This window comes from Mixophyes fleayi, chromosome 4 (assembly GCF_038048845.1).
Source record: "Mixophyes fleayi isolate aMixFle1 chromosome 4, aMixFle1.hap1, whole genome shotgun sequence".
In the NCBI taxonomy this organism is placed as follows: domain Eukaryota; kingdom Metazoa; phylum Chordata; class Amphibia; order Anura; family Limnodynastidae; genus Mixophyes; species Mixophyes fleayi.
Window position 1 is genome coordinate 313124870 of NC_134405.1, and position 16027 is coordinate 313140896.

Consider the following 16027-nt stretch of genomic DNA (forward strand, 5'->3'; position numbering starts at 1 on the left):
ATGGCAAGGATCCTTTCCAACACCTGACAGAGACGCTCAGCATGTTCTTGCATTTGTGGCCCCAGATGAGTTTGTCATCGACAATGATTTCACACGGGTAACCTGCAAACAGCTGTTTCATGCATCATTTGAAAACTTCACTGCCAGTGGTCAGGCCATACGTCATATGCAAAAAAGCATATGGTCCATGGGTGTCATGAACATGGTAAGCCTGGACAACTCTTTGTCCAAAGGTATCTGCCAAAATCCGCATTTAGCATCCAGGGTGCTGAAGATTTTTTCCTCAGGCATGTCAGCAATAACTTGTTTGACCATTCTTAATCGGTGTTGAGGCCTCAGCAATGCTTTGTTTAGGTGCACGGGGTCTATACTTAATCTGACTGACCCGTCTTTTTTCACTGCAGCTATCATGGCTGAGACCCACTGTGTTTCTTCCTGTATCGGGGTAATTATACCGAGCCTTTTCATGCGGTCTAGTTCAGCAAGCACTTTGTCCTTTATGGCAACAGGGATGCGTCGGGGTGCATTGACTGTGGGGACAATTGACTCATTCAGTCCTATGTGGTAAATGACAGGGAGATTACCAATGGTATCACCGTCAAACAGATCTTTGAATTCCTTGAGTTCTGGAGTTTCTGGCTGTACTGTACCGTATGGACTTTGGCTCCCAGATGTATCCAGCCCAGTTTTACGCTATGAGGCAGTCCTAGTAATGGTCTGACGTCACGATCAACTATGTGAAACTGTAATGGCGCACACATGTGAACTCTAGTGTGGCCGCACCCATAGTTTTAATTATTTGCCCTCCATACATCACAAGGTTTACTGAATCTGTCTGGTCAATTAGTGCCCGTGGGTTTGTCCTGTGCAGGAGAGTCTTTGACATGACGTTGCACCTGGCACCAGTGTCAATTATGTTTAGTATGTTTCCTTATGACATAGAGGCTAGTAAAGGTTTTTCCTGTTTCAGCGATCAGATCTACACTCTCACAATGTATCACATTACCAGGTTCTGATACAGACTATTCACTCTATGTGACTGCCTTTCCCTCAGTGTTTCATGTGGCGTGTTAGTTGCCATTGTGTATTAGGATCTGCAGCATTTTGCAAAGTGGTTCCATTTATTACAGGAGTTACAGTGTTTATTTAAGGCCGGGCATTTTTGCTGTTCAGGTGGGTGGTGCCGGCTACAGTTTTGGCATTACATGTATCGGGGTGTTGTGCGCTGTACTTCTGCCTCCTTCCTTAATTCCCTTGTACTCCTCTCAGACTGTTCATTAAGCATGCAGGTGTGAATGACAGTTTTCTAAAGTCTTAAGCTAGGTACACACTACACGGTTTTAGTCCAAAAATCAGCCGACATACGACCGCTCGTTCAAAAGTCGGGTCAGTGTGTGTAGTGACACGATGGTCGAAAGTCTGGCCAAATGGACGATTGTCGCCTCATTTTGTTGGTCGTACCGTTTAATATTTTCGTTCCAATCTCGTTTCCATTGTGTAGTGTGTTATAATCTGCCTTGTTTCTTTGTGTGCATTTTTGTTATGATCTGCCTTGTTTCTTTGTGTGCATTTTACCCTATGTTATGATTTGCCTTGTTACCCTGTGTGCACATTACCCTGCAGTATCTGTGATTCTCCAGAGGAGCTGCTGTCCGGCCGTTCCTCTATCAGGGGTTAACTAGCACTGCTAGTTAATTATCCACACCTGTCTGTGGCCTATATATGCCTGTCTTTTCCTGAAACCCTTTGCTGGTCATTGAAGTTACTAGCCTGCTTATGTGTCTGTTCCTGGACTACCTGCATGTGTCTCTGTTCCTGGTTTCAGTTATTTGCTGCATTTCATTATTATTTACCTGATTGTTTGCCAAGATCTGGAAATCCATTGTTCCATTCAGCCTGAACTGTTTACTGTTTATTTTGCCTACCCTGGATTATACTTTTCTGCAATAAACAGTTTAAAACGTTTACATCACGTGTCTGGCTCCATGGCTGTAATTAAGGAATTGGTTTTGAACAGAACCCTAACAGAATGACCAGCCAAAAAGAAAGCCTTGGAGTCATGTGGAAAAACCCTGCTTCAGATTTCTCCTGGAACTCTCATTGCAATTGATTTCATTTGTTATCTCCCTGCAAACATGTCTGCTCTACAAATGGCTGAACAGCCTCTGCTACAGTGTCTACAAACGGACATAATTCTGTTACGCTCTCAGCTGGCTCAATTTTCTGCTATACTATTGGACCCACTCAAGAGACTATCAGAATCTGTTTCTCTGAAATCCAATTCCGTTGATTTGCTTCAGCCAACTCTGCTGCTGAATCTGTGCTGCCAGCACCTCTTAATAGTACTATGACAAATTTGCATTTAACTAACAACTACAGTGTAACAAATGGCCGGTTCACATGTGGTCCACGCCCCCACCTGACCGAAGTGGAGTGACAGCTCAGAATAACCAACAAACTGTGTCTCTACTGTGCAAGTAATATACACTTCTTACAAGCCTGTCCTCTCCGCAGACCACGACAGTTTACCAAACCATCTTCTGTTACCTCTCCGCATTCTAGATTTGTTTACACTTCACCTGTTCTGCTCCCTGGGATGAGACCCAATCTGCCAACCCCAGTTACCAGTCCTGAGGCGCCAGCTCCAGCCGCCTGTCCTGAGGCTCCAGCCGCCTGTCCTGAGGCGCCAGCTCCAGCCGCCTGTCCTGAGGCACCAGCCTCTGTCTCCTGTCCCGAGGTGCCAGCCTCTGTCTCCTGTCCCGAGGTGCCAGCCTCTGTCTCCTGTCCCGAGGTGCCAGCCTCTGTCTCCTGTCCCGAGATTCCAGCTTGGAGCCTGCTGCCACTGTGTCCGGTCCCGAGTCTCCTGCTGCAGCCGTTGAACCCGAGTCTCCTGCCACTGTGCTGCCCGGTTCTGAGTCTTCAGCCGCTGCCTCCAGTTCCGAGTCACAAGCTGCTGTCATTTTTCCTGAGCTACAGTCTGCTCCAGAGGGGGCGCTGCCCTTCCAGTCTGCTCCAGAGGGGGCGCTGCCCTTCCAGTCTGCTCCAGAGGGGGCGCTGCCCTTCCAGTCTGCTCCAGAGAAGGCCCTGCCCCTCCAATCTGCTCCAGAGAGAGCCCTGTCCCTCCAGTCTGCTCCAGAGAGGGCCCTGTCCCATGCGGTTCAGCCCGAGTTGCCAGTCCATGCGGTTCAGCCCGAGTTGCCAGTCCATGCGGTTCAGCCCGAGTTGCCAGTCCATGTGGTTCAGCCCGAGTAACCAGTCCATGCGGTTCAGCCCGAGTTGCCACTTGGTGCTGTCTGCTCTGCGGCTCCTCACAGTGCTGTCTGCTCTGCGGCTCCTCACAGTGCTGTCTGCTCTGCGGCTCCTCACAGTGCTGTCTGCTCTGAGGCATCTCACAGTGCTATCCAGTCGGAGTGCTGTGCCCAGTCCGGGCTTCCTGTCAGGTGTGCCCAACTTGCAGTCCCAGTCGGGGACTCCTGCTCTGCCGTTCCAGTTGAGGACTCTCCAGAGACTGCTGCACAAGCTGGGTACACTCCAGAGACTGCTATTGAGCCTGAACGCCCAAAAGCCTTTCCGAGTCATCAGATCCTCCTCCAGTCCTCTTTGATGGAGACATCAAACAGTTTGTTACAGTACTCGAACTTTCCATGAAACGGTTTCAAGAATGTCCGGATTATTTTTTTGACCAATTTAACCAAGTGGGTTCAATTATTATGTGTTTTAGAGGGGAGCCACAAACCTGGTCCTTCTCATTACTAAATTCCGATGACCCCATTATTCATAATACCATGGACTTTGTTAATGCTGTTTGTCAGAAGTACACTCCATCCACAGTCAAGTCATCTGATCACGATTTTTCTGTGCCCATTCCAGCTTGTGCGTCAGTTCCTGCACTTGTCCATAAGACCTCTATGATTGTGTCTTCCATCAGACAGTCTAAGTCACCTAGGGAGAAGGTTAACAAGAATGGAAAAACCTTTGCTTTGCCACTTCAGTCACAAAAAAAACCAACCTTGGTGACTGGCTTTTTGGGCATATCATCATCTGGTGATAAAATAAAAGGTCCTTTCCCGACTCTAGGCTGGGACTCAGACTCTGAAAGCAAATTTTTGGAGGATACTAGAGAGTTAGTGGACGAACTTTACAATTCTTCTGCTTCTGAAGAATTGGGTCTTCTCTGTACTTCATTAGAGAAGAGCCCAATTGTGTCTCCAGGGAGATCTTATAAAAAGAAAAAGAAGAGGAGAAAAACCTGAAGGGAGCATGTATGGAGCGTCTGGAATCCGCTCCTTAAAGGGGGGGCTATGTTATGATCTGCCTTGTTTCTTTGTGTGCATTTTACCCTGTGTTATGATTTGCCTTGTTACCCTGTGTGCACATTACCCTGCAGTATCTGTGATTCTCCAGAGGAGCTGCTGTCCGGCCGTTCCTCTATCAGGGGTTAACTAGCACTGCTAGTTAATTATCCACACCTGTCTGTGGCCTATATATGCCTGTCTTTTCCTGAAACCCTTTGCTGGTCATTGAAGTTCCTGCTCATGTGTCTGTTCCTGGATTACCTGCATGTGTCTCTGTTCCTGGATTACCTGCATGTGTCTCTGTTCCTGGTTTCAGTTAAGTTATTTGCTGCATTTCATTATTATTTACCTGATTGTTTGCCAAGATCTGGAAATTTATTGTTCCATTCAGCCTGAACTGTTTACTGTTTATTTTGCCTACCCATGACTATACTTTTCTGCAATAAACAGTTTAAAACATTTACATCACGTGTATGGCTCCATGGCTGTAATTAAGGAATTGGTTTTGAACAGAACCCTAACATAGTGTGTATAAACTTCCGACCGATCCACCACAACAATCCCCCGATACTTCCTGGACCTGGGGGGCGTGTGTATGTAAATTTGTGATGTCTGTCCCAGTCCCACGTGGTGCGGTATCCGCACATCACAGACTTATGTGTTTTGTATAGATGTATATTGCACCTGTCTGGCTGCAGACCATTACACTTGTATAAAGCACGTGTGCTATTACCCTTTGCGTCTATGTTGACAATGTATTCATATTTACCCTTTATAAACTATTAAAGTTATAAAGTCATATTAACCTTTATTAAGTAATATTTGTGAAATACCCAGAATAAACCACACAGTGTTCATGCAACATTTTTATTGCAGGCAAAAAAAGTACAACATTTTTTGCAATACAAGTGAAAAAAATAGTATTACACTTTAAAGGTGCTACTGGTTCAGTGTGCTTCAGTGTGTACGAAATTAAAATTATTACTCACGACAACGTGGCTGTAAAAAGTCGCTAAAGGGACGTTCGCTCTTCCCTTTATCGTCTAAAACAAGGCTAGTGTGTATGCAGTCCATGGACCGAGCGATCGGAACATCGATCGCATGTAAAATCAATCGGCATAAAAAGTTGGTGGAAAATTCTGTAGTGTGTACCCAGCTTTAGCAACTGTGTGCGTGCAGTATCATTATGAATACCACAAACAATTCTGTCTCTGATTAGTTCCTTAGTTAAATGAGCCTCATAGGTTTTTTAATGCTGTCATTTTAAATGCATTGTAAGTGGCCTCTACAAGGTTTCATCCCCGTAACTTTAAAATTATATACTTTTACTGAAAGGAAAAATCTGTCAATCACACTGAATGCCATTCTAATACTGACTCTTTGTTTCTGTCACCTGTATATTCTGTCCAATGGGAGAAGTACATTCCACATATAGTCTGGGGGCGACATGACACTACTAGACTGACCTGTAATGACAGCAGAGAAGTCCTGTTCCTGGGGGATGCTCAGCATTGGCCGGGTTCTGGTGAAGCTCCATCCCGTCATCACGGTGTGTCATCACACGCATGTACAACCCAGCATATCGGGATATTGGAAATTTGCCTACCTTCCCAGCAGTCCAGGGGATCTCACAATACTCCAGGAGTCTCCCGTAGCTATGCAATATGAGACAAGTATGTTCTCGCCTCATGTTGCATAGCTGTCAACAGTCCACAACCACTGTCACAGACCAGAGACCACTTCTTCAGGATTGAATAAACCATCAATTGGGATATTGCTTTATTTTAAAGAACGTTTTTTGTGTATTGGATAGAAGATGAATATACCGGACCTTTGGATATCGATATCACTGCGGTCTCCGAACAAAACAACTTCATAACATTTTATAATCAGGTATGTTGGCATTTACCTATCTACACCGATCAGCCACAGCATTAAAACCACCTGCCTAATATTGTGTAGGTTCCCCTTGTGCCGCCAAAACAGCTCTGACCCGTCGAGGCATGGACTCCACAAGACCTCTGAAGGTGTCCTGTGGTATCACCAAGAAGTTAGTAGCAGAAGTCCTGTAAGTTGTGAGGTGGGGCCTCCATGGCTCGGACTTGTTTCTCCAGCACATCCCACAGATGATCGTATTGTGATCTGGGAAATTTGGAGGCCAAGTCAACACCTTGATTTTACTCCAAAGAATGGAGAAAATTCAGGCGCAGAATGGAATAATATAGAATAATATGTAATTAAGAAAAAATTAATATATAATAAAAAAACATAAAAAATTTTCTAAATGATATTATTTCCTTTTCGTATATATAGAATATATAAGTTATCCTACAACATATAGGCTCAGGCTGCTATATTCAGAGATTGCCTGCATATTGTTGGGGTATCGGGGTGCACCGATACTTCTAATAATCACCTTTAATGTTGACCATTCAGATATCAGCTCAGTTAATGGGAGAACGTAAAATACAACCTGACACATTGAATGAAACCAAGTAGCTATGATTCTGTTCTGATTAGGGCTCTTGGCGTGTTTATTTAAAGGAAAATTATAAGGGGTACAGCATCATCAACAGATCATATTTGAGTTTTTAACAATATTGCATACAAAGCAGAAATATATTTTTAAAGATTTTCTTAAGTTTTGTCTGGAAATCCTAAAAGCATGTCTGACAGAGGTGTGATATTTATTTAACCTTTCCTTATTATTCTGCGGTAAACTTAGTTCCAGTGCTGTAGGGGGGTGTGAGTTAATCTTCTAAATATATCAAAATTATATATCATTTAGCTTTTTCTGCCAAGCTTTGTAGACTACTGCAAACCACAAAGGAAGTAGATGTCAACTTCATACATTTATTCTGCAAATTCTATAATTGTTTTGCTATTTATTATTAAGGTTCCATAGACCCCCACAATATCCCTGAAAAAACTAAATCAAAAAAGAGAAAAAGAATACAGTACTCTGAAAGCTCTAATGTCAATAGTAAAAATCTGAAGTTTCAAATGGCAGAATAAAGAACTACAAGCATGCATACATAAAAAACATTTCTAATTTATTACACAAACTACACTAATAGAAACACATACATAAATAATGGCACAGTATTAATTCAAAATAACTCCTAAACACTCTGAACTCTCTGTCATGTTCTCCAAACCATTCCTGAACAACTTTTGCAGTGTGGCAGGATGCATTATCCTGCTGAAAGAGGCCACCGCCATCAGGGAATATCATTGCATTGCCATGAAGGGGTGTATTTGGTCTGCAACAATGTTTAGGTAGGTGGTATGTGTCATAGTAACATCTGCATGAATGTCAGGACCCAGCATAACATTGCCCAGATCATCACACTGCCTCCGCTGGCTTGCCTTCTTTCCATAGTGCATCCTGGTGCCATCTCTTCCCCAGGTAAATCATACACACGCATCTGGCCAAAAAGAAAACATGTTTCATCAGACCAGGCCACCTTCTTTCATTGCTCTATGGTCCGGTTCTGGCGCTCACGTGCCCATTGTAGGCACTTTCGGCGGTAGACAGGAGTCAGCATGGACACTGTGGGGCATATTCAATTCCGATCCCGATCCGCGGGATCGCGCCGGAACGGCCGCGAACCTAATACGCGGTACCGCAATAATGTGGATTTTCGTTCGCAGCCCATAGGGCTGCGTACGAAAATCTGCGTTATTGCGGTACCGTATTACCGGCAGTACTGCGCATTTTCTGTGGTAGCGCGTGTTACTGCGGATCGGATCGGAATTGAATATGCCCCTGTGTGTTCTGACACCTTTCTATCATAGCCAGCATGAATTTTTTCAGAAATATTTGCTACAGTAGCTCTTCTGTGGGATTGGATTAGCCTTCGCTCCCCAAGCACATCAGATCCTTGAGTGTCCATGCCTCCTGCTACACAATGACGCAAATTGCGCCTTTGCACAGCAATGGGTGGGGCCACAATAGCGCAAATTGTGTTGTCTCGCTCCCTACTCAAGTCACGTCGGTCTCCACTTCAGGAGGGAGATCCAAAAAGTAGACAAATATGACAGTGGTGATAGTTTTAAATATATCATTTTGTTCTTTTCCTTTAGTGTCAGGTGACATGCATAGTGGTCAGTGTAGCTAGTCAATATTCCAGTAGGAAATCTGTGTTATGAGTTTACAATGTATGTGGGCTGCACGTTGATATTTCCTAGCAACATTTCTAATACAATCAAATTGAATTTGATGACAGTACACACCTTAATATATACCTTATTATATACCTATAATCCTTATTATATACCTATAGTTTGGAGTAATATGAGTCATGTGATTTACTTAATCCAATCTGGAGTAACATTGTGACTTTAATGTGTACTAGTTTTTAATGCTTATACATGAAACACCATGCATAACATTTTCATACTGTGTCTACATTGTGTATTTTTGGAATCTATTTTGGTGCCATTTAGCATATGTTTATACTATTTCGTACAAGCTCATACTTGCCAACATCTTTAATCTGGGAGATCACGCTGCTAAGACCGTGGGACCCCCCCACTTCACAACGCTGCATTTTTTGGAAACGTTTTGACATTCTGGAAGAGTAGGCAACTATGAGGTAGCTGTGATTTTGCTGGTTATTTCATTCCAAGTTGTTGCACAGGAAAAAGGTCCTTTGAAATGTATTAGAATTTCTATCATTTTTTTTAGTATAGGTTAGAAAATTATAGTAAATGTCGGATTGGTTGCTACGTGTTACAGACCCATTTTCCTGTGAAGTTGTGTCCCTAAATGTGTAACAGGTTTACACATGCAATTGTGTTCTGTCTGTTTCCTTGGTTGATGTCAGTGTGGTTTATAGCGCATCTGCTGACTTGACGTACGGTGTTAGGTAAAACCTATCAGCAGTGAGTAGATGTCATCACAGAGAATAAACAGGAGGGCAAAGTCACAAACCATTTCCTTTGTACTAAGTGCAAATGACCAAAGGGAAATTGTTGAGGTGGGACATATAAAAAAAAAATAACATAGTATTGAGCAAAGAAAACAATCACACCAGTAATTATAGTCATAACATATTTCCCCAATTGCATCAATAATATTTATATTGTTAGTTATGGACTTAGAAATATGTCTTACAATGGGTGCTCCCTTGGATAACTAATGTAGTAACTTTAGAGAAGAGATAAAAGGGTTATCCTTATAGGGGCACTCCCAGGGGAAAAGAAAAATAATGAATACTGCTCCTAGTTCTGATGTCAACAGAGGTGGACTGCCATCAGTGCATCCCTGACCACGTCGTAGTGGCAGGTGAGCCAAGTGAGGTCAGAAGAGGAGGGATGTGTAGTCTAAACCAAGCACTGTCTCCATGTATTCTTGCTTCATTATAAGAAGTCACTTTGAATTGTCAGATTTGTCGGTTGTAGCTTGTAATGTTTGTGTATTTTACATTAAAATTCCTGCCTAACTAATTAGGCTACTGAGATTAAGGGTAATGCGTGGCCCTTTTGAAGCTTAGAGGGTCTATTTAGTGTATCATGTTCTTTAGTCTACTCAAAATCTTTAGTCTACTCAATTTTTAATTAAAGCCTAACCAGCCCTTCCTTAAGATCTACCACTATATGGGGAACCAACCTTAGATTTTTCTTAAGATCTTCAAAAATGTTTAAAAAATAGACTCCACAGGGGGTAGATGTGGCTTGTCAGCCATCGAGGGAAGAAGCAATCCTGCACTTCTCCTATCTATCTGGAACAAGAATCCCTCTTCATTGTAGATTCCTGCGTTTATCCCACTGGTTTATTCACCTCAACATCTGGGAACACATGAGATGAATTTCGTGCCCGAAACCGGCATCTTCAGACTCAACGGATCGATTCCCTGAATTGGGCTTACTCCACACCTGTGATCCATGAAGCGCTCTGCCATCGCTCGGAGCCTTGCTATACTCTTTGTAGAGGAAGAGACCATACCCTCTGTGCATGCTTCACCGATTCCTGCATTAGGTCACAACTTTCCAGCTGTAAACACCATCACTACAACCACCATCCCACCATTCCCACCACTTAACCAGACCCGAACACCACATGCATTACACTGCCCCCTATTAGCACCCCGACTGTGCTGTCCTGCTTGTGACCCCAGCAAACCGTAAGACTTAGAATCGGGGTGGACTACTCAGACAGTTGAATTTGTACCTGATCACATCATGCAAGCACATACCGCTTTGCACTGCCCTTCAATCTCGCCAATTATCATTTACTCGTGGTACATGTAGACACCGAAATACATATATGTTATGCCTGCGGGGAACAGACAATGCACACACAGTTTTTGCCTCGTCCATGATTGGTCCACCTGCTGTTCGTATGGACCCCTCGGCATGGCTTCCCACACCACTTCGGTCTACGAAAGAAAACATAGACATCCCCACCATCATCATGGGTGATTTCAACATCCCTATTGATAATCCACATTCCAATGCTGCTTCAAAACTACTCTCTCTAATATCCTCACTTGACGTCTCCCAGTCGAATACGCTACTTACCAGGATGGCCACTGTCTTGATCTTGTTTTCTCTAGACTATGCTCAGTTTATAATATCCTTAACACTACTTTCCCCCTCTCTTGGATCTTCACCTTATCAGCTACTCGCTCACCCCCATTTCTTTAACTTCCCTGCTGTCAAACTCTTCCAAGCCTTCTCAGGAATATCACCTCTATTGATTTTAACAGTTTTTCACCTCCCTTCAACACCTTTTTCCCCAATTACTACATTCTCCTCACCTGATAGAGCAGTACCTCATTTTCACCATACCCAAGAGACTGTCCTTGATCAAGTGGCTCCAGTGACTCTTCATACACCACGTAGACTTCGTTGTTAACCATGGCACACTAAAGTAACATGAAATCTACAAAAAGTTTCTCGTAAAGCAGAAAGTCAGTGACTTAAATCTTGTGCCGCTAAAGATTTCATCACATATACTGCTATATACCACTCCTATCGAAATGCTCTGGCCACTGCTAAACAAACATACTTCCAATCTCTCATCTATGCTCAGGCTTATAACCCTAAACACCTTTTTAACACATTTAAATCTCTTCAAAGCTCTCCCACCCCAAACCCTATGACTACCATCAGTGCCCAGGATTGTGCTTCCTATTTCAAGGACAAGATTGATAAGGTCCAACTTGATATGGTATCATCTCCCTCAACAAGCAATAAGCTCAATTCCTTTGTAGCACACTCTGACACCCTCTCTTCATTTGATCCCACAAATGAAGAGGACGTTTTTAATTTCTTCTTATTTTCATACTGTGCATCCTGTCCTTTCGATCTCATATTCTCACAAATTGGTAGCTGCATGTCTCCTGTGCTCATTCCACCTCTAACTAAAATCTGCAATCTCTCTCTCTCTCTCCTGGGGGTATAATTACTAAACTGCAGGTTTGAAAAAGTGGAGATGTTGCCTATAGCAACCAATCAGATTCTAGCTGTCATCTTGTAGAATGTACTAATTAAATGATAACTATAATCTGATTGGTTGTTATAGGCAGCATCTCCACTTTTTCAATCCCACAGTTTAGTAAATCTAGCCCCTGGCATCTTTACATCACTATTCAAGCATACAGTGATTACTTCTATTCTGAAAAACAAAATTCTGACCCAAGCTCTATCTCAAATTACCATACGATCTCAGCTCCCATGTCCTCCAAACTTCTCAAGAGAATTGCCTACACTCACCTCACACGCTTCCTTTCTTCAAACAACCTATTGGATCCTCTTCAGTCAGGCTTTCACTCTCAACACTCTACAGAGACTCTGCTGACCAAAGTTGTCAATGATTTGATCACAGCTAAAACTAAAGGCCATTACTTTTTTCTAATTTTCTTGAATCTCTCTGCTGCATTTGACACAGTTGACCACTCTCTCCTCATACAGACGCTACAATCCCTAGGTCGTCAAGACATCCTATCCTTGTTCTCATGCTACCTATCTAATCACACTTTCAGTGTTAATTACTCTGGAACAACCTCCTCTCTGCTTCCTTTATCAGTTGGAGAATAGGGCTCAGTCTTGGGTCCTCTACTATTTTCTATCTACCCCACTTCTCTTGGAAAACTAATAAGCTACTTTGGATTTCAGTATCATCTCTATGCGGATGATACACAAATTTATCAATCCTTTTCTAATCGCTCAACATCTGTGCTGTCTTGCGTTACTGACTGTCTTTCTGCCATTTCATCTTGGATGTCCTCTCACCAACTCAAACTCAATATTTCACAAACAGAATAAATAATATTCCTACCCACCTGCCTGATATTTCTATTTCTGTTAACAACATGACCATAAATCCCACCCCGCAAGCTCGATACCTAGGTGTAATCCTTGACTCACAACTATTCTTTCTACCCCACATCAACTCTATTTTTACATCTAAAAAACATTCCCAGAATACCTACATATCTCACACAAGACACTGCAAAATCTTTAATTCAACCACTCAACCACTCATCATCTCCCGCATCAACTATTGCAATAACCTCCTTACTGGTCTTCCCAAAATCAGACTCTTACCCCTACAATCTATTTTGCAGGCATCAGCTAGATTGATTTTTCTTGCAAATCATTCTTCCTCTGCTGAGCCACTATGTCGGTCTCTACATTGGCTGCCTGTTTTTCAACGAATCCAATATAAAATTCGTCTGCTAACATACAAGGCCATCAAAAAATTTGCACCAACATACATCTCCTCACTTGTCTCAATATATCTCCTGACTCGACACCTCCGCTCTGCACAAGATCTGCGTCTCTCTTCCACTCTCTTCACATCCTCCCATTCCCGGTTACAGGACTTTTTTTCAGGCTGACACCACTTTGTGGAATTCCCTCCCTCGCACAATAATTCTCCTATTACATGGAAAACAATTACATCTTACCTAGCAAAAATAAGGCAGATGTTACATTCCTTCAGGAACCTAATCTAGTGGATACAAAGCACAAAAAAATGAACTTACTGAGGCAGAAGGTGATAGCATGCTTCTCATTTAATTCTCGAGTGGTAGCCATACTGGACGCCATCAGTATTATCGCTGTTAAGCGGGTAATGTAAGTATACGCTCATGTACAATGTAGAAGGCATTGTAAACTACATTGTACATTATGCCCTTAACAACATCGATAATACCGTCGACATGGTGAATAATGTCATGAAGTGGAGCCTTGATCGTGATTGGTTGAAGTTGCTTTGAAGAGTAGTCCTCATCGTTGATCGTTGGGAAAGAGTCCTTTAAAGACCTCATGTTCGAGTAGGTGTTGTTGGGGTAGTCAGCATCGATATGCTGACTACTACCGTTCCATACCGCACATCAAATATGGGGCTAATCACCAATAATGCTGCTCACATGCGCTAGAGGTCTGGCCTTGAGCTGCCTTACACTGCCGGGACTACTACTGCCCCCATCTTCTGCCCATATCTGTGCATATTCATATTCAAGGGACTACTGCACCCATCATTGTCTTCGCGGTTGGCAGCACGCTGCTCAGTGAGGAGTCCTTGTGACGAGTATCAGATTTGCTGTTAGCTGCGCCTGCCTAAATGAATGAATGGGAGGCAATGGCAGTGACAGTCGGGGGCGGGGATGCTGACCCGTTTGCCAGCATTATTAAGTAAAAATCTTTGTTAGGGCCCCCCAGCTGCATGAGGCCCCTGGGCTATAGCCCAGAAAACCCATTACGTTAATCCTGGTCTGGCTGCAAGGCAGATGCAGATGGTCGGGGGCCCCCGGTTCCCTCCTCCCTGACTCCCTGCGTCAGGGGCCACAGCTCGCTAGTTCCGCCTCTGATTTATATTTCTTGGTTTCAGTTACCTCATTCACTGTATTTGGACAGAGGCCATACCCATTTTTCCGCATTTATTAAGTTATCATAGATATCTGCTGCTATGTACCGCAATTTAACAACATTTGAAAATACTTTTACACCTATGGTAATGTACGTCAGCTCAGGCGTACATTACCGTTCTTGATAGTTTTCAACACTGTTCAGCTCTGCTCCGAAGAGCAGAGCTTCACAGTGCATGTGTGGAGCGATCACTTGATCCCTCCCTGTCACACAGCGCATTTGTGAAGGGACCACGTGATCCCTCCCTGTCCCTGCTCTCTCTGCAACTGTATAGTGCAGGGATGTTTGTGGGCATGCCCAAGGTTTTCAGTCGGCGCATGCACGCTGGAGTGAGAAGAGGACCCCCGTGGATCACAAACATCTGCGGAAGTGAAGAGGCAGTGGTAAGTATGTTTTGCACTTCACAGGAACAGCAGTTTATCTGAACTGCTGGTCCTGTGTTGCTTTTTTCATAAATATGAGAAATAGTTAAATCCTTATCAATGCGATAAGGATTGAAAACTATTTTTCATTTTATGCAGTGGTTGATAAATGTGCCCCAAAGTGAGCCCCTATATAATAATATATTTGCTATAATGTTATATATATGGAGAAGATAAATAGTATAGGGAACATACTGTAAACAGTGTGGGATGGTGGAAAGGTACCACGGAATGCCATAGGAAAAGCATTTGGTCTGGACGGATCAAAGGGGAAGGCATGGGGACATCGTTGATACCATCAGGACTGGGGTATTCATTTGGCCGCAAGTTTTTGTTTTTTTCCCGCAGCGTTAAAAAAAAAAATCACCCGTGGGTTTTTAACTGCTTTAGCGACCGTTTTTAGTTAACGCAGCGTTAAAACTCGTGCAATTTAATTGAAAAAGAGTTAATGATCAGTATTATTATTATTATTATTAATTTTTATTTTTAAGGCGCCACAAGGCGTCCGCAGCGCCGTACAGAGACAAACAAATTACAATACAATGGGAGACAGCACAGTACAGTAAACAGTAAGCACAGCAACTCAGTAAGCTCAATGCACAGCTAGAGAGGGCGGGGAAGGGGGAGGGAGGATCCGCAAACGACGGGGGCCAAGAAGGAGGGAGCGAGAGTGGACGTGGGTTGGAGGACCCTCGAGGAGGAGGGCTAAGTAGCTGGAGAGCAGAGTTAAAAGTGGTGGAAACAGGAGGAGAGATGGCCCTGCTCAGAGGAGTGTACAATCTAAGGGATTGTAAAGTATCTGCGAGTTTTTAGGGGAGTGAAGAGGAGTGTTTAACGCGGTCATGTATAACACAAAAAAAAGGATTGGCATACATTTTCATACATTAGATTACATTACACAACTTATTTATTTCATAATATCTACTTTACAGTACTTTCTTTACCATATTTTTTTATTTCAATATTTTTTACTATAGAATCATCTATACCATGTCAAAACACATTAGTACATACATATTTGTACCAAAAACATACATAAATATATCTAATTAGTGATATTTTTTCACAAGAAAATCAACTTTTTATTGTTATGCATTACTGATAAACATAGTTTATCTTTTTTCATTATTACATGATTTCAAATAGTTTTCATAGGATTTTTAGCACACCCCAAAGAGGTGCCAGATAAAACAGCACATTGGCCTGTTTAACGCGCCGCGGGCTCTCAACCACCCTATTCTTTCAATAGACCTTTTACTGGCGCACAAGAGGACCTTTTCATGAAAAAAAAACTGAGCGTTAAAAATGAAATTGAATCGCGGGTAAAGTTAACCCGCTCGAAAATGATAAAAAAAAACAGCGTTAAAATGACTTAACGCAGTGTTAAAAAGTATCTTGCGGTCAATTGAATTCCCCCCACAGTTTTTA